Source organism: Schistocerca nitens, chromosome 4, assembly GCF_023898315.1.
Source record: "Schistocerca nitens isolate TAMUIC-IGC-003100 chromosome 4, iqSchNite1.1, whole genome shotgun sequence".
In the NCBI taxonomy this organism is placed as follows: Eukaryota; Metazoa; Arthropoda; class Insecta; order Orthoptera; family Acrididae; genus Schistocerca; species Schistocerca nitens.
In genome coordinates, this window is record NC_064617.1 from 179,242,043 (window position 1) to 179,261,885 (window position 19,843).

Below are 19,843 nucleotides of genomic sequence, written 5' to 3' on the forward strand. Positions count from 1 at the left end.
TAATGTTTCAGATTGTGTGCAGTTCTTTGCATTTGTGCGCTTTGAAGCGTATGAAAGTATTATGGAAGACATTTTATTTTGTAAAGCTGTTCCAACGCTCACTACTCGCTACCGTTTGTACGACATGGTTTTAGAAAGCACTCACAACTACGAGACAGATTGGACAAAATTTATCACCGTTTGTAGTGATGGTGCTAAACTATGACTCCAATGAAAATGGGCTGGTTGTGAAATTACGAGAGGTCTGCGCTAGCGCAACGAGTTGTTCACGTGATATTCATTGGACTGTTGCCAGTAAATACGTGCCATTTCTGTGCTCTTGGAAGAGAGCTGTGGTGGTGACCTGGCTCTGTTGTTCCCACGTAGTGATTAGCGAAGATGGAAAAAAATCCAGATTCGAGCAGTGATTAGGTATTTCGTAAAGAAAGGTATGAAACCAAAGGACATTCATACCGATTCCCAGAATAAACTGGGGGACTCTGCTCCTTCATATTCAACTGCTACCAAGTGAACAAAAGAATTTAAATTTGGTCGGAAGAGCTTAGATGATGATCCGCGCAAGTGGTCGGCCAAGATGTATCACTAATCCAAAAATCATTGCAAAAATGCACAAAATGCACATGGAAGATCGCCAATTGAAATTACATGAAATTGCTCACGCTTGCCAGATGTCACCTGAGAGGGTAAATCACATTTTAACTGGAGAATTAGAAATGAAAAAATTATGTGGAAGATGAGTGCCGCGACTCTTGACGCTGGATAAGAAACGCATGAGAATTGGCATACGGAACAATGTTTTAGGAGAAACGAACAAGAATTTTTGCGCCGGTTGTGACCACAGATGAAACCTGAGTGCACTACTATACCCCAGAGACAAAACACGTCAGAGCAGTGGAGACATGCTGATTCTCCGCCACCAAAGAAAGCAAAGACAATACCTTTGCGGGAAAGGTCATGGCATCAGTGTTCTGGGATGCGAAGGGGATTGTGTTTGTAGATTATCTCCCCACTGGGCAAACAATTACTGGAGGATACTATGCTAACCTCCTCGACAAATTGCAACAAAAGATACGTGAAAAAAGGCCGGGTATTGGAAGGAAGAAAGTCATCTTCCATCAAGACAATGCGCGCCCGCACACATGTGCCATCGCCATGGAAAAATTACATGAACTAAGGTATGAATTGTTGCCACACCCACCTTGTTCCCCTGATATGGCTCCGCCAGACTTCCATCTCTTCCCAAAACTGAAAATTTTTCTTGATGGACGAAGATTCGCTTCAAACGAAGAATTGATAGCCGGAGTGACAACTATTTTGCAGGCTTGGAGGGAACTCATTTTCGAGATGGGATCAAGGCGCTGGACCAAGTGCATTAATCTACAAGGAGACTACATTGAAAAATAAAAAGTTTGTGGTGTACGTACTTTTTTCTATTCCGTCCGAGAACTTTTCAAACCACCCTCGTAAAATCAATAATGCCGAATGTTTCATGTATACACTGCTTTCTTCATCGACAAGCCACACTTTTACCTCCTGAACTAAATGGTGTGCTTAAAGAGGTGATCACATTTGTGAAGTCTATTAATTCGACTATTTAGAGCCGGCCGCTGTGGCCGAGCGTTTCGAGGCACTTCAGTCCGGAACCACGCTGCTACTACGGTCGCAGGTTCGAATCCTGCCTCGGGCGTGGATGTGTGTGAGGTCTTTGGGTTAGTTAGGTTTAAGTAGTTCTAAGCCTAGGGGACGGATGACCTCAGATGTTAAGTCCCATACTGCTTAGAGCCATTTGAAACATTTGACTGTTTAGAATCATTTGTAAAGACATGGGTTAGTTCCATCAAAATGTCCTTTGTTTTCAGAGAAAGGGTATTGACAAGAGTTCTGAGACTAAAACCAGAATTGTTTGTGACTTCACAATAATATAATATGGGAATTATATTATTAGTAACCCTACTTGGCTATTAAAATTAGCATTTCTTGCTGATCTTCTTAACCACCTAAATATTTTAAACAAGAGTCTCAAAGAGAGAGAGGGAACATTATAACGGCCAACGATAAAATTACAGGATTCCTTGCAAAACTTCATTTGTGGTCAACATATCTTTACAAAAGACAACGTCTGAGTCTTTCCCTTACGTTTAGAAGATTGTTGAAGAAACTGCAATGGACCAGTCGATGGTATAAGTTCTTACATTCCTTACATGATACAGAGCTTGCATGATTAGGAAGGGAAACCACTAAGTAACCTTCCAGAATTGAACTATGAAGCTGATAATGGTTGTAGATGGATGCTGAATCCCTTTTTGGATATGTCAGTATAACTGGCTGATGTGAACACGAAGATCAAAGAAATATTTATAGATTTTGTTTGTGATGGCTTTCTTAAAATGGAATTTAATTCGCAAAACATTGTCGTTTTCTAGGTAAAGAGAAAAGAATATCCATAGGTCTGGAATTATTACCGCCATTCGCCACTTTCTATCTATATGAATTAGCGTTCTCTTCAATGTTGATATAAAAACTAAGAAGAGAAATAAGCCTCAGTTGGGGAATGTTTTGATTGTGTCTCAAAAACAGAACAACTATTTGACGAATAGCAGGTACAACCCCATCATAGAAACTATTGCATTTTTATTAGAGAGTAGGACCTACAATCCTTCTGGCGAACTGTAAGTGGCACTCGTGATAGATATCGCTGGTGTCATCCTATGAATAAAAACTGTCAAAAACAATAAAATCCTGATAAGTGTAAAGTGTGATTTTAAATAACGCAAATGAGGTATTAGTAATTAATCATCAAATTGCAGTTGTACCAATAAAGCACTGAGCATTTGCTTATAATCGCTGAATCGTACCACTAGTTTTATTGACTTTACTCTTGGTGTGGCTTATGCTATGCGGGAAAGAAATGAGAATGAGACACCAGAATAAAAGGGGTAGAATAAATAGCGTAATGTTTACATCAGTATTATTATTACGATGAACAAAATAGGTCAAACCTCGGTGCTATTAAGAGTGACTCACATAACGAGCAAAACACAACGTAATTTTCTACAAGTCTGAATCGCTTAAACTGCAATATTTGGCATAAGGAGTATTTTCAGTGTCGTATTTTTAGTCCTCCGTAACTCTTTCAAAAACTAACTTCTGACCTAGACAGACATCTTCAGCTCATGTCGTTGGAAAATAAATCTCTTCACTGTTCTATGACCTTTCGCCTTGTGCAGTAAGAGCTCCGTCAAATGACGATGCTGCCGACAATGTAGTATTCAGCTGTATTGTTAGTGACACTCCTTGTAGTTGTTGCCTCCCTTACCTTCGCTTTGGCCTCCTCGATGATGCTGCTAATTCTGTGATAATGTTGCAAGCTCTACTACCTTTGAACACTCTTGTTTATTCGCAGCCTTGAAATACCTATTTACGACTTCCATTTTAGATTTGTCGTCTTTAGCCAACACATAGTCAGTAAAGCTGCGCATTAACCAATGTTTCATTCAATTAGCCGTCTTCTGTGTTTAGCACTCATTTAGAAGTAAACATTTTCTCTATTTCTCAAAGTTACTTTCTGAATGCCGTTCACGTAGTTATAGATCGACTCTTGAAAACAGTTTTCAGGTTTTGCATTTATTCATTTTTAACACGGTGTATTTATTAGAAAACAGTCGACGTTCTGTTCGATTCAGAATTAATATTAAATCAGCAATTACCTAACTGTAATAAAAAATAAATATCGCTTTTCTTAGGTCTGTTTTTTTTATTACGGAATTCCTACTATTCGGATGTGCGCTGGGCTGGTTCATTCATTTACTTTCATCCAGTTTCAAAAGACAGCATTTCTTTTTAATTGCGAGAATATTTGGTATATTTATTAAACATTATTGTACTAATTTTTAGAACATTTTTCAACTCTTCTATGGATCACTGACAAACTAACAACGATTCGCTTCACAATTAACAACACGAAAGAAACGAGAAATAATTCAGGCGACAAACAACGATGATTTTGTGGGGATCCCGATTAAGTCACAGAGCTGTGAAAAAAGAAACGTGAACGCACACTATATCAGTTACAATTTAAGGTGAGCTCCATCGTCCTAGATCTGCTTGGTGCAAATGGGTGTACTTCATGCCTTCTCTCGCTGCTGCCAATCCTAGCAATCTATTGTCTGGTTCGAAGAATGCTTACTGAAGTGCATTGCAGTAATAATGGTGCGAAGTCTTGCACGTGCGTATGTGTTGTTGCAGCCATTTTGCACCACATTTCATTGTGGGCATCTATTAAATGCGCTTTCACGATTTGTTCAACTTCCTTGTGATATTTTCACCACAGCAGATGATCAGCACAAAAAGTAAGTTGTCAGTACTGCACAAGCCACTGCCCCGCACCGCCGTTCCCATCAGGAAATGAATGAGGTCTTTCCCCTCTCCCTGCAAACCTCTGAGGTGAACTAGCGAGCACAGTCTACACTGGCCCAAGTGACACTCAGCACTCTAATTCTGTTCTGCAGATATCGGAAGAGTTCTACAGACATCGTGTCACTTCTTGCCACGTAAAGTCTTTTTGTACAGGGTGCTGCACGAAAAGTGTTACCATTTTGTTTTTGAATATAAACTTTAATGTCAATACAATCTGAAAGGAACATATACTACAATGAAGAGCCGTCCATGGAGATTTGTTCTAACTCAGCACATGCTCAATATGTCCACCGTTTCGTTTCCTAACTTCTTTCAAGCGAACACTGAAGTTAGTGATTACTAGGGCACATGTCTTCCGTAATTTCAGTGCATGCTTGAAGAATAAGTCTTCTGAGCTCCATTAAATCACGTGAACGTTTCGGGAAAATTTTTTCCTTTAGGTACCCCCAAAGAAAGTCACATGAATTGAGGTCTGGACTAGTGGGGGGGCCAATTTTGTCAGTCATTGTAGCGACCTGGAAACCTGAGTGAAATGCTCGTGTAAAAACTCCAACACAGTGTTTGCAGTATGTGGCCTTGCTCCATCTTGCATGAACCACTGCGTGTAGAAGGGCAAGGCAGTAGCAAGAAGCTGTGGAATGAAGCTATTGCGAAGCATGATCAAATAACGCTCGCTGTCCACAGTTTCTTCAAAGAAAAAGGGTCCAATAAGTCCGTGACTGGAAATTGCTGCCCACGGTGTAATCCTCGGAGCATAATGTTGTCGTTCATGAAGCACTTACGGGTTTTCAGTGGCCCAAAAGCGTACATTTTGTTTGTTAACCACACCGTCTAAATCAAAATGCGCCTCGTCTGAAAACCAAATGTTGTTGAGCGTTTCTTCCCTATCCTCCGCCCACTGAGCAAACAGTAGTATCTGCTGCTTGTGTTCTTCAGTGAGCTTCTTTACACAGGTCGTCTCGTATGGGTACATATGGACGTCACTTTTAAGAATGCGTTGAACGGAGCGTCTGGATATTCCCAGTTGCACTGCTGCCTTTCTACTCGATTTCCCGGAACTTCTCTGTGCAGCAACTCGTACCGCTTCAATATTCTCCGGCGAAGGCCGATTGCACACACGGCGGACTTTTTCCGCCGCGGTCAGTTGACCGTCGCCGCTAGCAGAACTCAAGCGTTTACACACACGGCGTTAAAATCTCCATCGTGAGCAGCTTACTGTGTTGCAGGCTATTCGCTTTGCGTTGCGCTTGGGCATCTAAACCAGTCAGGCAGTTTTTTACTGGCAGTGCTCGTTCATGATCAAACCAGTAGTTTACTACTTTATTTGAAGTATTTGTTGCCTTTAAGCACACGGTGTAGTCTGAAATGAACAAAGTGCGAATTATAAGTTTATTGTTATTACGTCGACGAATGAAAAGGAGAAGAAATAATCGATTAATTTGGGTTCATCCAATTAATGAAAGAAGGGAGGCTGGGGCTTTTTACACGTTGTTTGAAAAGTTGAGGCAGGATGACACGAAATTCTTCAATTATTTCAGAATGTCGGTGTCTGCATTTGACAGGCTCCATGGGCGGTTGAAAGATACTATTCAGCGGAAAAATACCAAAATGAGTAATTGTATTCAGCCTGTAGAAATGCTGGCAATAACACTGAGGTAAATTTGGGATAATCATTTTCAAACTAGTTTTAAAGTAACGGTATTTATTGATAAAATTCCGAAGAAAGATACAAAATACCTACATTACCAAAACTTTAAATAAACGAACACACATTAGTACACAATATAGCATTGGAAATTGATGTCCATTGTAGTGGACGAATTCGAATTTACTGAAGAACTACTTCCAAAATCTCCTTCAACACTCACAGGAAAATTTTCATAATGTTCAGCTGCAGATTTTTTTTCCTTTGTGGGTTGGGAAGGTGGAGTAGGTAGTTCATCTACGCTAGACAACAAGGAATCGATGGTGGGCCGTAATTTGGGAGATGTAGAACTTGTGAGGGATACAAAGGCAGAGTTCTGAATGCAGAATGCGTTCGCCCTGGCTGGGATACTGGAGTACATAGTGCATTTTGAGTTGAAACTGAGGGAATCGTTGAAGGGGCATAAGGTGGGACATGTGGTGGTTGTGAGTACTGTGAAGTGATAGCAGTGAAATGTTGTTGAGGTGGCAGTGGATTGATCTGTTGTAGGAGATGGTATGGCGTTGATTGCCTCTGTTGATGGATGTGGGAAACGGATTGTGTGGTGTCACTTTTATAATGATGAGGCGCAACCTTCTGATTCTTAATATCGGAAATCACTCTAAGAACTTCCATTTGAAACTGTAGCCATTCATTATCATCAAACAATGCCTTTAAAAGCCTCTGATCTATTTCGTCCATTTTCTTGTACTTCTTTCGAGGTTGAGTGGTGGACAGAGGTTTTTCCTTCGTTCCAGTTGTTACGTTTACTTCATGTTCTGTGTTCTGACGAGGTTGCGAAGGGGCATCCGTTTCATCTTTGCTTTTTCCTTCTACGCTGAATCTTGCTTTAGTCTCCGTTGTTTCGTATACTTTTTTTATGGAGTTCGTCATGACATATGTACTTTAGCTTGTGAGCCACTAGTTTTGCTTTCTTTTGCCCTTTTTTCAGCCTTGCTGAAGGCGTCACGTAAATGTTTCCATTGTTTTATCACTTCCTTACCTAAAAACGAAAATGGTTAACGCCTACATTAGCTACGATAAAATACACAATAGTTATTTTACATTACAAAAAATTGTGAACAATAATTCGTTAACTCTTGACATTTTAAATAATTTTTTTTCAGATACCTAGCAAGTGGATGTACTTTCACCGACCTTCATTATTCCTTCAGAGTAGGAATCTCAACCGCAAGAGTGATAGTTAGACGTTTGTGGAAACTCACTGCAATATTTCGCTTCTTATTCTATTTAAGGTTGACTATATCAATACTTTTTGAATGCAACCCAAATGTTATAGTTAACTACAACCCTTTATTTTGCTCATTGTACTGTGGAATGTTATGCAAAGAGTGCATACCTCCCCTTCCAAATGAAATGTGGCAGTCAGTAGCAAATGGATTTGGGCATGCAGCAAACTTTCCTCATTGCATTGGGGCAGTAGATGGAAAACATGTCCGCATTGTGAGTCCAATAGGAAGTGGATCTATGTATTTTAATTATAAATACTACTATTCAGTTGTGTTAATGGGCATTGCAGATATAAACTACCGATTTGTTTATATGCATATTGGTAGCTATGGAAAAGATTGTGACTCATCGATTGTTAAACACTCAGCTGTGCAAATCTGTTGAAAGCAGTTCAAAAAATCTACCTGATAAGTGCCTACCAGGCACAGAAAGTCCGAAAGTGCCACATTTTTTTGTTGGTGATGCAGCATTTTGGCTTCATAAACATCTGCTAAGGCTTTATTGTGGAACACATTTAACAATCGACAAACGCTTCTTCAACTATCGATTGCGCCGAGCAAGGATGTACATAGAATGTGCTTTCGGCACTCTAACAAATGGACAATACTCCATCGACAATTAAATGTCCAACCACATTTTGCCAATGACATTGTTAAAACCTGCATTATTCTTCATAATTATGTTAGGGATGGAGATGGATACATTGTCAAGGATACAACGTCAATTATAGGGCTGGAAGATATTCAGGCAGAAAATACTGTAAGAGGAGGCCTCAAAGCAAACAGTGTGAGAGACAATCTGTGTAAATATTTTGTTTCAAGTGTAGGAAGCGTTTTCTAGCAGTCCATGATAAAATGGGATTCCAAACGGCATGATGTCGAGAACAGATAACTTGGGAATAGACCGCGTCCACATTGAACACAAGTATTCCAGTACACGACTTATTTTTCGTTATAGTATTACTAGAAGTTGCAAAAATAATAATACTTTTTAAAAATGACATTGTTACTGTTTTTCGATAATGTTCGTTTTTATAAAATAAAACATTTGTTAATAATAGCCCATCATGGTTGCCACGATAATAAAAAAAATAATTAAGTCAGGAAACGCCTGCAATGTGAAGATCTTGTTCCACTGCAAAGAGTGGGCGCCATCACTTCTGGAATCTATAAATAGTTTCTTCTAGTACATATATGTGAAAAAGCGTGTACTTGCCAAAACCATTCCTCTCCCTTTCGTCCAACACATCAAAGTCGCTACGAATTCCCTTGCAACTTCATGCCAAGCGTTTCTAGTAGCATCTCGGTCTTTGCATATGTCGAGTGTTTTGTCCCACAGAACAGGCCTTCCTTGAATTAATGAAATGAAAATTTCATTACCTATGTCTAGATTACTCATGTCTGAAAGAAGAAACCAGTTAACAACTGTGAACACCGCGGTTCGACTCTGTTCACACTGAACAAAACAGCTGTCGACGGTAGAAAAACCGCTACGTGTGTAAAGGTACTATTTCGCTGCAACTGCCGGTCGTAGCGGCCGGCAGTGACTGCCGGCAGTTGACTACTGCTCTTGGGCAAAGCAGCGGAACATTGTCGTAACTGCTCGGCAGTCAGCGGTCGTGACGTCATCGCGACTGCCGCGTCTCGGCCGCTGCAGAAGCAGTCAAGCAGTTGGGCCGCGACTGCCAGGTGTGTGACGACTGCAGAAATCAACGACGCGCTATGTCGAAGAAAGGTTTTCACGATGACGACGAACAGTTAGTGGAGTATGTGAGCAGATACTCTATACTGTATGATAATACGCATACAGATTTCAGAAATGTGATGGCAAAGGATAAGTTGTGGACGAAGATCGGAGAAGCAATGAAAAAAGATGGTGTTTTGCATATACACATTCATTTATTTATGCTTTTTTTCCTACTGTGACAAATTGTACAATATGAAGGCTACAACAATGCTTCCATTCTTTCTGTCACCAAACGATTAAAATAGTCGTTACGAGTAGTAACAATAATTTATTTCCTTTATTTGAGCCTTAGTTCTTTTCCAGGTTGTAATCATTGATTTGTAGGTTCGCAGAAGTAATTCTTAAATGTATCTCGTACCTGAAACCCTTCAGCTTGGTAGAATCCCCCTGTTCGGGGCAGGGGAATAATGTTCTGAGGTAAACTCACGTCATGGTCAAGTTCATAAAAAGGTCGTCCTCCTTTTTCTAAATAGGCGTCCCTGATAAAATTCTGTAGACAGCAACAAGCTGTAACGAGTTTATCACATGTGTTACGTTCCAGATTCAGATTTGTAGAACACTCGAAATACCTGACATAAAAATCCAAAAGCGTTTTCAGAAACTCGGCCCGCTCGTGACAATTTACAGTTGAAGGTCGCTTTTGATTTATCTTGCTGGGCAGACGAGCGAGTGTAAGGCTTGAGAATATGCTTTCGCAAGCGGAATGCCTCGTCGCCTACTATAACAAATGGCATCTTGATGTCAGTTAATGGAAGCTCTTCATATGCTGGAAACACGTCTCCTTTCATGATCATTTTCCCCATTGCCGACTTATTAAATATGCCACTGTCTCCTTCCTTCCCATATTAACCTACGTCTATCGCAACGAATTTACAGTTCGCATCAACCAATGCCAAAAGTACTATGGAGAAGTACCCTTTGTAATTCCAAAAAAGAGAACCACTTTTTCCAGGACACCGTATCCTTATGTTTCCCATCAATCGCAGCACAGCAGTTAGGGAAACCCCAAAGAGTGTAGAATTCTTTCTCACCTTTCCTGAAAGATTCTCGAGATGGAGGAGGCAGGAAGATAGGTGCCAAGTGTTGGCACATAGCTTCTACTGTTTCACGAACTATGATGCTCACGTAGCTTGGTGATATCCGGAAACCATATCCAAGGGACACAAAACTCTCCCCTGTAGCTAGAAACCTGTGACACAAACCATAATTATTATTAATACATGAAACATAAATGTCTTGTCCTAATTACACAGCTGAACAAATATCGTTCCGTTTTAGGCAACCAGTGTAAGAAGAGATAGAAACACATCAAAGATAACTACGGGAAAACAGTTCGAAAATAACTGCAAACAGGTTCTGCAGCACCAAGTTCAACAACAAAATGGGCGTTGTTCAACAGACTAGGCTTTTTGAGAGCTGTAGAAAGGGAGTGGTCGTCTTTTTGCAGTGTTCGGCTAAAGGAGCCAACAAGTGCTGAAAGACTGCTATCTGATGAAGACGGACAAAATGCCAATGAAACAGGGCCTGACACTCCACGAGCCATTGCTTCCTTGTCCTCTGGTGACGCACTTGCTGCCAACTCTTCCATCTCAGCTCGCAGATCGAGGAAAACACACTGGGATTCAATCAACCAAAGGGGCCAACAACGATTGGAATTGCTGCAGCGCTTGGCTAATAATCGGGACCCGGAAGAGGATGTGGGGCTGTTCATGAGAAGCATCGCACCGTCCATTAGGAAACTACCACGTCACCTCATTAATAAAGCGAAAATTGACATTTTAAGCTACGTTACGGGACTTGACAGTTCTTCAGAATCATCTCTTGTGCCACTACCTGTCAGCGTCAGTCCTTCCGGCTCGTCTTCCCTTTCACCCCCATTCGAACGAACTTCATCGGTTGGAGGCGGTACGTACACTTTCACCCCATTAATAAACGTCGAACCACAAGCAGGTGATACTACTTTTGAAAATAATTACTAATCATAATGTAAACACAGTGTAAAGATAATGTAAACATAAACAACAATCTGTACAGGCCCTGAGTCGTTTCCAAATAAACTTATTATTTTAATAGAAATTTATGTTATTTCATAGAGATATAAAATTATCCATTTTAAACCATTGTTGATGAATACGTATGCTTTTATACAGCTACTTACCGTACAGTCACTGCCATTTTTTCGTCGGCTTCTATTGGAGTTTGCACTGTACTGGTAGCTGTTCCTGCTATATCTTTTCTCACCAGACTTAAAACAAAATCGAACTGAGATGGGTTAAGTCTAAAGAAATTTCTGAACCTCTCTTCATCGTTTCGCAAGTGACCGGTTACTAAGTTAGCATAAATTCCTTCACTTTTCCGTGTTTGGAAAATGCTGTGGGGACAAGATCTTGTAAACATTGCAACAATTTCCTCTTCTTCCTCGTCCACCAAAAAAACCTAGAAAGGTATTAGCATCCATATTGCGAACTCGCGTGAGTGTTCTTTTCACAGAGGTAACTCAATGAGTGGCGTGGCCGCTGCGGTCAGCAGTCTCAACGAAATACACAGGCAGTGACGGTCGGCAGTTACGGCTGGCAGTCGCAGCGAAATAGTACCTTAAGCGTGCATTTGGTCAAGTGCGCCACTACTTTGGCCATGGCGGTAGAATTGCCGTCGGCGCCAGTGGCAGCAGGCGGTCACACAGCCCCCGCGACTGCAGATTTACCGCTCGTTTTTTTTCTTCCGCTTAATGTGCAAGCTCTGACTTACTCCTGTGCGCCACTGCGGGAACGGCGGCGACGGTCAATTGACCGCTGCCGAAAAATCCGCGTGTGTGCAACCGGCCGAACAAACAGGCTTAGGCCGAGGTCGCTTCGCTTCCAATACTGTACAAAATTGTAGTACAACATGTGGATGTCTTCTTGCAAGAAACCCATCGTGTGTTAAACTGTTGTCGAAAACGCCTGAGAGTCACAACAAGGCTTTTCGTTTCATTAAAAAGTAACAATTGCCGATCGTTGCTGTGTCGTCAGTCTTCCATTGTCAGCCATTGCTGCTTTCTAGTCTCCTAGCGGCAGTATCGTGAATTACACGTCATTTCGTAACTCATTTGTTTTTCCAAGCTCTGCTGGTAATGCTGTAGAGATCCCAGCGAGATATCTAATGTGCGTCGTAAATTGTGAAAGAAACAATTGGTAACACATTTCGTGCGCCACCCTGTTTTTGAAGTGTTCAACAGGCTTCAATTCATATTCATTACTACAAGTAAGTACCCACATCTGAGCGTGAGCTACTTTTGCTTTCACGAAACCTTGTCACTTCGTATGACATTTTTGCCATAGAAGATGATCGTCACGAAACATATGTTATCGGTTACACTTTACAGAGAGACAGGCCCCCCCTGCGGGTCCGGGGATTAGAATAGGCCCGAGGTATTCCTGCCTGTCGTAAGAGGCGACTAAAAGGAGTCCATCCCCCTCACGGGGGTAGTTAGCGCCTGCGTCCGGAGACGGACGGTTTCACGACCTATAATCGTGGTCTTTTTGGTTTTTCACTTCTCGTTTCTTCCTTCCTTTTGTTGGTTCCTTTCTTTGCTCTTCTCCACTTCACTGTCTTCCTTACTCTTTCCCTTGACTCCTCCTTGCCTTCTCATTGCCTTTTTCTCCTTGCCTTCTCATTGCCTTCTTCTCCTTGCCTTCTCATTGCCTTCTTCTCCTTGCCTTCTCCTTGCCTCCTTCTCCTTGCTTTCTCATTGCCTTCTTCTCCTTGCCTTCTCTGGTCTCCGCCTCGGCGTTTGAGACAGTCTGTCCTCTTTCTCCCTCTCTCTTCTTTTTCCTCTTCTTCCTTCCTCCCTGTGCGTGTCTGAAGGCCGACCCACGCGTTCGCACGCGTAGCCGGTGACGGGGTAACGCGTAAGTCCCCGCCCTGGGTAGACATGTAAGGCACGCGCGTACCCCCTGGTAAAGGCCAGGCCCGGGGAGGGGTGATTGCCTGAGCTGATACCTTCTGACCATGCCGATTGGTCCCTCCGTCTGTTTCTCGGGAGGTGTGACCTGAGGTGTAAACATTCACCTAAGGCGGGAGTGCCCTCTGAGAGGGTCCCCACAAGGAAGGAGCGCGCCATCGGAGACGCTGGCAATCATGGGGGATTCCTCCGCAATGGATTCTACTCCATCGCTTTCGACTTCGACCCATAAACGGAAACGCGACCAGCCAACAGTGACAAAAATACTACCGCCTGCCCCACAGTTCCTCGTAGTTTCTCGATCTGAGGACGGAAAGGATTTTTCCTCTGTCAACCCTTTCGTTATCCAGAAGGGCGTAGATGCCATAGCCGGATCTGTCAAATCTTGTACCAGGTTGCGTAACGGTACCTTATTACTAGAAACTGAGAGCGCCTTTCAGGCACAAAAACTGCTTCGGGCCACACTCCTGTACACATTCCCTGTCCAGGTGGAGGCTCACCAAACTTTGAATTCGTCTCGTGGTGTGGTCTACACTAGATCCCTCGACGGTTTGACTGACGAGGAGATTCAATCTTTCCTCGCTGAGCAGGGCGTGACGGCTGTCCATCGGGTCATGAAAAAGGTCAACAATGACCTTGTACCGACCCGGACACTTTTCTTAACCTTCGATAGTGTTAAGCTGCCATCGCGCATCAAGGCGGGCTACGAGGTTATTTCTGTTCGCCCCTATGTCCCGACACCTACGCGCTGCTACCAGTGTCAGCGTTTCAATCACACTCGACAGTCTTGTTCCAATGCGGCTAAATGTGTCACTTGTGGCAGGGATGCCCATGAGGGTGACTGTCCACCTCCGTCTCCTCGTTGTGTGAACTGTCAGGGTGACCATGCCGCATCCTCCCGCGACTGTCCTGTCTATAAGGAAGAACGCTGTATCCAGGAAATTAGTCAAAGAGAAAGTGTCCACCTCGGCTGCTCGCAAGCTATTGGCTAGTAGGAAGCCCACGCTGCTCCCAGCGGGGAAATACAGCACTGTCCTCGCCTCTCCTCGGACTACCCGGGAGGTCGCAACCCAGACATGCGATCTGACCTTCAGCACCACGGTCGTCCGTTCGGCCAGTGCTAAGATCGCGCGGTCGACGTCTCCTCTTCGTCCCATCACCCCACAGACACCAGCCCCTTCATCAGCTTCTGCTAAGACGAAGACCCAGAAGTCAGATGCACGGGCCTTCAAGAAGGAACCGTCCCGTGCAGACTTCCTACGTACCTCGACCTCCCAGCCTTCGTCCGGTACTTCCACCAAACGACCTTCCAAGAAGGCTCATAGGAAGCACAGTTCTCCTTCTCCGCCACGGCGCATTTCTTCTCCTGCGCCACCCAGCGGTTGCCGCCCCAGGCCGTCATCCCTTTCGCCTGGCCGCACCGCTGGTAGCCGAACATCTGGCCGTTCACCGGCGGAGGAAGCTCCCCCTCCCGGCCATCTTCCCAAGATGGCCGATGAACCTATAGAACCAATGGACGATGACTGTCCGCCTACTGATAGCGGCGGCAGTGCTCGCTCGAAGCCAGGCCCTCAGCGGCCTTCGAGGTGACCCCTTCTCTCATCTTCCTTTTCTTCCGATGGCACTTATTAACTGGAATATTCGCAGCGTCCGCTCCAACCGAGAGGACTTGAAGTTGCTGCTCCGCTCGCATCGTCCGCTCGTCGTAGCCCTCCAGGAAACGAAGCTACGCCCATGCGATCAAATTGCCTTGGCACACTACACCTCTGTGCGTTTTGACCTACCCCCTGTGGTAGGTATCCCAGCTCATGGAGGGGTTATGTTGCTGGTCCGGGATGATATTTACTACGATCCCATCACGTTGCACACCGGCCTGCAGGCAGTTGCCATCCGCATTACTCTCCCCACTTTTACGTTTTCCTTTTGTACCGTTTACGCTCCATCGTCATCTACCGTTACCAGGGCAGACATGACGCAACTTGTTGCTCAGCTACCTGCACCATTTTTGTTAACTGGAGACTTCAATGCCCACCATCCTCTTTGGGGCTCTCCAGCATCCTGCCCGAGGGGCTCCTTGTTAGCAGACCTTTTCAACCAGCTCAATCTTGTCTGCCTCAATACTGGCGCCCCTACTTTTCTTTCGGACACATCTCATACCTATTCCCATTTCGACCTCTCTATATGTACTCCCCAACTTGCACGCCGGTTTGAGTGGTATGCCCTTGCTGATACATATTCGAGCGACCACTTCCCGTGTATTATCCATCTCTTGCAGCATACTCCCTCTCCGTGCTCCTCTCGTTGGACCATCTCCAAGGCAGACTGGGGGCTCTTCTCTTCCAGGGCGACCTTTCAGGATCAAACCTTCACAAGCTGCGATCGTCAGGTCGCACACCTCACGGAAGTCATTCTCGCTGCTGCTGAATATTCCATCCCTCACCCTACCTCTTCTCCACGTCGCGTACCGGTCCCCTGGTGGACCGCAGCATGTAGGGACGCTATACGTGCTCGTCGACGTGCTTTACGCACCTTTCAACGCCACCCTACAGTGGCGAATTGTATTAATTATAAACGATTACGTGCTCAGTGTCGTCGTATTATTAAAGACAGCAAGAAAGCCAGCTGGGCTGCTTTCACCAGCACCTTCAACAGTTCTACTCCTTCTTCTGTTGTCTGGGGTAGCCTGCGCCGGCTATCTGGCACTAAGGTCCACTCCCCAATTTCTGGCTTGAAGGTCGCGAATGAAGTCCTTGTGGCCCCTGAGGCTGTCTCCAATGCCTTCGGCCGCTTTTTCGCCGAGGTTTCGAGCTCCGCTCATTACCACCCTGCCTTCCTCCCCCGCAAACAGGCCGAGGAGGCTAGGCCACGTGACTTCCGCTCCTCGAATTGTGAAAGTTATAATGCCCCATTCACCATGCGGGAACTCGAAACCGCACTTGGCCGATCACGGTCCTCCGCTCCAGGGCCTGATTCTATTCATATTCAGATGCTGAAGAACCTTTCTCCTGCGGGTAAAGGTTTTCTTCTTCGTACATACAATCGCATCTGGATTGAGGGACATGTTCCCGCATGCTGGCGCGAGTCTATTGTTGTCCCGATTCCTAAGCCGGGGAAGGACAGGCACTTGCCTTCCAGTTATCGACCTATCTCGCTTACCAGCTGTGTCTGTAAAGTGATGGAGCGAATGGTTAACTCTCGATTGGTTTGGCTGCTCGAGTCTCGCCGCCTACTTACCAATGTACAATGTGGATTTCGAAGGCGCCGCTCTGCTGTCGACCATCTGGTTACCTTGTCGACCTTCATCATGAATAACTTCTTGCGGAAGCGCCCGACCGCGGCTGTGTTCTTTGATTTGGAGAAGGCTTACGACACCTGTTGGAGGGCGGGCATTCTCCGCACCATGCATACGTGGGGCTTTCGCGGTCGCCTCCCTCTTTTTATTCGTTCCTTTTTAATGGATCGACAGTTTCGGGTACGTGTGGGTTCTGTCCTGTCCGACACCTTTCGCCAGGAGAATGGGGTGCCACAGGGCTCAGTTTTGAGCGTCGCTCTCTTCGCCATCGCGATCAATCCAATAATGGATTGCCTCCCAGCTGATGTATCAGGCTCCCTTTTCGTGGACGATTTTACCATCTATTGCAGCGCGCAGTGTCCACGTGTCTTGGAGCGCTGTCTTCAGCGTTCTCTTGACCGTCTTTACTCCTGGAGTGTCGCCAATGGCTTCCGTTTTTCTGCCGAGAAGACGGTCTGTATTAACTTCTGGCGCTACAAAGAGTTTCTCCCACCGTCCTTACGACTCGGTCCCGTTGCTCTCCCACTCGTGGAGACAATCAAATTTTTAGGCCTTACCTTTGACAGGAAACTTAGCTGGTCTCCACATGTGTCATATTTGGCCGCCCGTTGTACCCGTTCTTTAAATGTCCTCCGTGTTCTCAGTGGTATGTCGTGGGGAGCGGATCGAACCGTCCTACTTCGTCTATATCGGTCGATCGTCCGCTCCAAGCTGGATTATGGGAGCTTCGTATACTCCTCTGCACGGCCATCCATCTTACGCCGCCTCAACTCCATACAACATCGGGGTTTACGACTTGCGATCGGAGCATTTTATACCAGTCCCGTAGAGAGTCTTCATGCTGACGCTGGCGAATTGCCACTCACCTACCGGCGCGATATACTGCTTTGTCGGTATGCCTGTCGGCTACTGTCAATGCCCGACCATCCTTCTTATCGTTCCTTTTTTGACGACTCTCTTGACCTTCAATACGGGTTGTATGTCTCTGCCTTGCTACCCCCTGGAGTTCGCTTTCGTCGCCTCCTTCAACACCTTCATTTTTCACTCCCTGCCACCTTTCGAGTGGGCGAGAGCCGCACGCCACCTTGGCTCCAGGCTCAGGTCCGCGTTCACCTCGACCTCAGCTCGCTCCCAAAAGAGGTCACCCCCGGTTCGGTCTACCACTCCCGTTTTTTGGAACTTCGTTCGAAGTTCAACAACATGACTTTCATTTATACGGATGGCTCTAAGACCAATGACGGTTCCTTTATTGTCGGGGCACAAAGTTTCCAATACCGGCTCCATGGCCATTGTTCGGTCTTCACAGCTGAGCTCTTTGCCCTCTACCAGGCTGTTCTGTACATCTGCCACCACCGACATTCTGCTTATGTCATCTGCTCAGATTCCCTGAGCGCCATCCAGAGCCTCAGTGATCCGTACCCGGTTCACCCTTTCGTACACCGGATCCAACGCTCTCTTCAGCAGCTGGTGGACGTCGGTACGCCGGTTAGCTTTATGTGGGTTCCTGGCCATGTCGGTATCCCTGGGAACGAAGCTGCAGATGCCGCGGCCAAGGCTGCGGTCCTCCAGCCTCGGACAGCTTCTTGTTGTGTCCCTTCGTCCGATTTTAGCAGGGTCATTTGTCGGCGCGTTGTGTCGCTGTGGCATGCCGATTGGGCTGCACTTACCGACAACAAGCTTCGGGCCTTAAAACCTCTTCCCGTGGCTTGGACGTCCTCCTCACGCCTTTCTCGGCGGGAGGAGGTCGTTTTAGCAAGGTTAAGAATTGGACACTGCCGGTTCAGCCATCGCCATCTGCTGACGGCTGCGCCGGCGCCGTTCTGCCCATGTGGGCACTTGCTGACGGTTCGTCACATTTTAATGTCCTGTCCCGATCTTAAAACACTGCGCCTCGATCTTAACCTGCCTACTACTTTAGATGCCATTTTAGCGGATGACCCACGAGCAGCTGCTCGTGTTCTTTGTTTTATCAATTTGACAAACCTCGCTAAGGACATTTGATGATGTTTTTTAATCCTATGCCTGTCAGTCTGTCTTTTATTGTGTTTTCCCTTTTAGTTGTTGTTGTCAACTTGTGCCTCGCGGTGCATTCTTAGAGTAGTCAGGGCGCTAATGACCATTGAAGTTGTGCGCCCGAAAACCACAAAAAAAAAAAAAAAAAGAGAGACAGGAACTGTCGATGACATGCCTCGCTCGGGCCGCCCAAGGGCTACTACTGCAGTGGGTGACCACTACCTACGGATTATGGCTCGGAGGAACCCTGACAGCAACGCCACCATGTTGAATAATGCTCTTCGTGCAGCCACAAGATTTCGTGTTACGCATTATTAGGCTGCATGATGCGCAAATTCACTCCTGACGTCCATGGCGAGGTCCATCTTTGCAACCACGACACCATGCAGCGCGGTACAGATAGGTCCAATAACTTGCCGAATGGACCACTCAGGATTGGCATCACGTTTTCTTCACTGATGAGTGTCGCATATGTCTTCAACCAGACAATCGTCAGAGGCGTGTATGGAGGCAACCCGGTCAGGCTGAACGCCTTAGACACACCGTCCAGCGAGTGCAGCAAGGCGCAGGTTACCTGATGTTTTGGGGTGGCATTATGTGGGGCTGACCTACGCCGCTGGTGGTCATGGAAGGCGCCGTAACGGCTGTACGATGCGTGAATGCCATCCTCCGACCGATAGTGCAACCATATCGGCAGCATATTGGCGAGGCATTCGACTTCATGGACGACAATTCGCGCCCCCATCGTGCACATCTTGTGAATGATTTCCTTCAGAACAACGACACGGCTCTACTAGAGTGGTCAGCATGTTCTCCAGACATGAACCCTATCGAACATGCCTGGGATTGATTGAAAATGGCTGTTTATGGACGACGTGACCCACCAACCACTCTGCGGGATCTACGCCGAATCGCCGTTGAGGGGTGGAACAATCTGGACCAACAGTGCCTTGATGAACTTGTGGATAGTATGCCACGACGAATACAGGCATGCACCAATGCAAGAGGAAGTGCTACTGGCTGTTAGGGGTACCGGTGTGTACAGCAATCTGGAACACCACCTCTGAAGGTCTCGCTGTGTGGTGGTACAACATGCAATGTGTGGTTTTCATGAGCAATAAAAATGGCGGAAATGTTTATGTTGATCTCTATTCCAATTTTCTGTACAGGTTCCGGAACTCTCGGAACCGAGGTGATGCAAAACTTATTTTGATGTGTGTATATCTGTAGATATGGATCGAGATTGCAGTGCTTCTGCGGTATTTTTTATAATGTATTAAAATACTTATACTTCTTGCATCTTAAAACTTTTTAGAGTAAAACAGGTACAAGTGCAAAAAACATTTTCTTTGTTGTGCTTTATTCTGAAGATTTTTTGGTACAACACACATCATGCTCATAGTACAATATACGTTCGTCATAAAACATGAATATGTGTGTAATTAATGCAGTATTAATGTAATAAGCTGGAAAGCAATAGGTAAATAACAAATAAAAT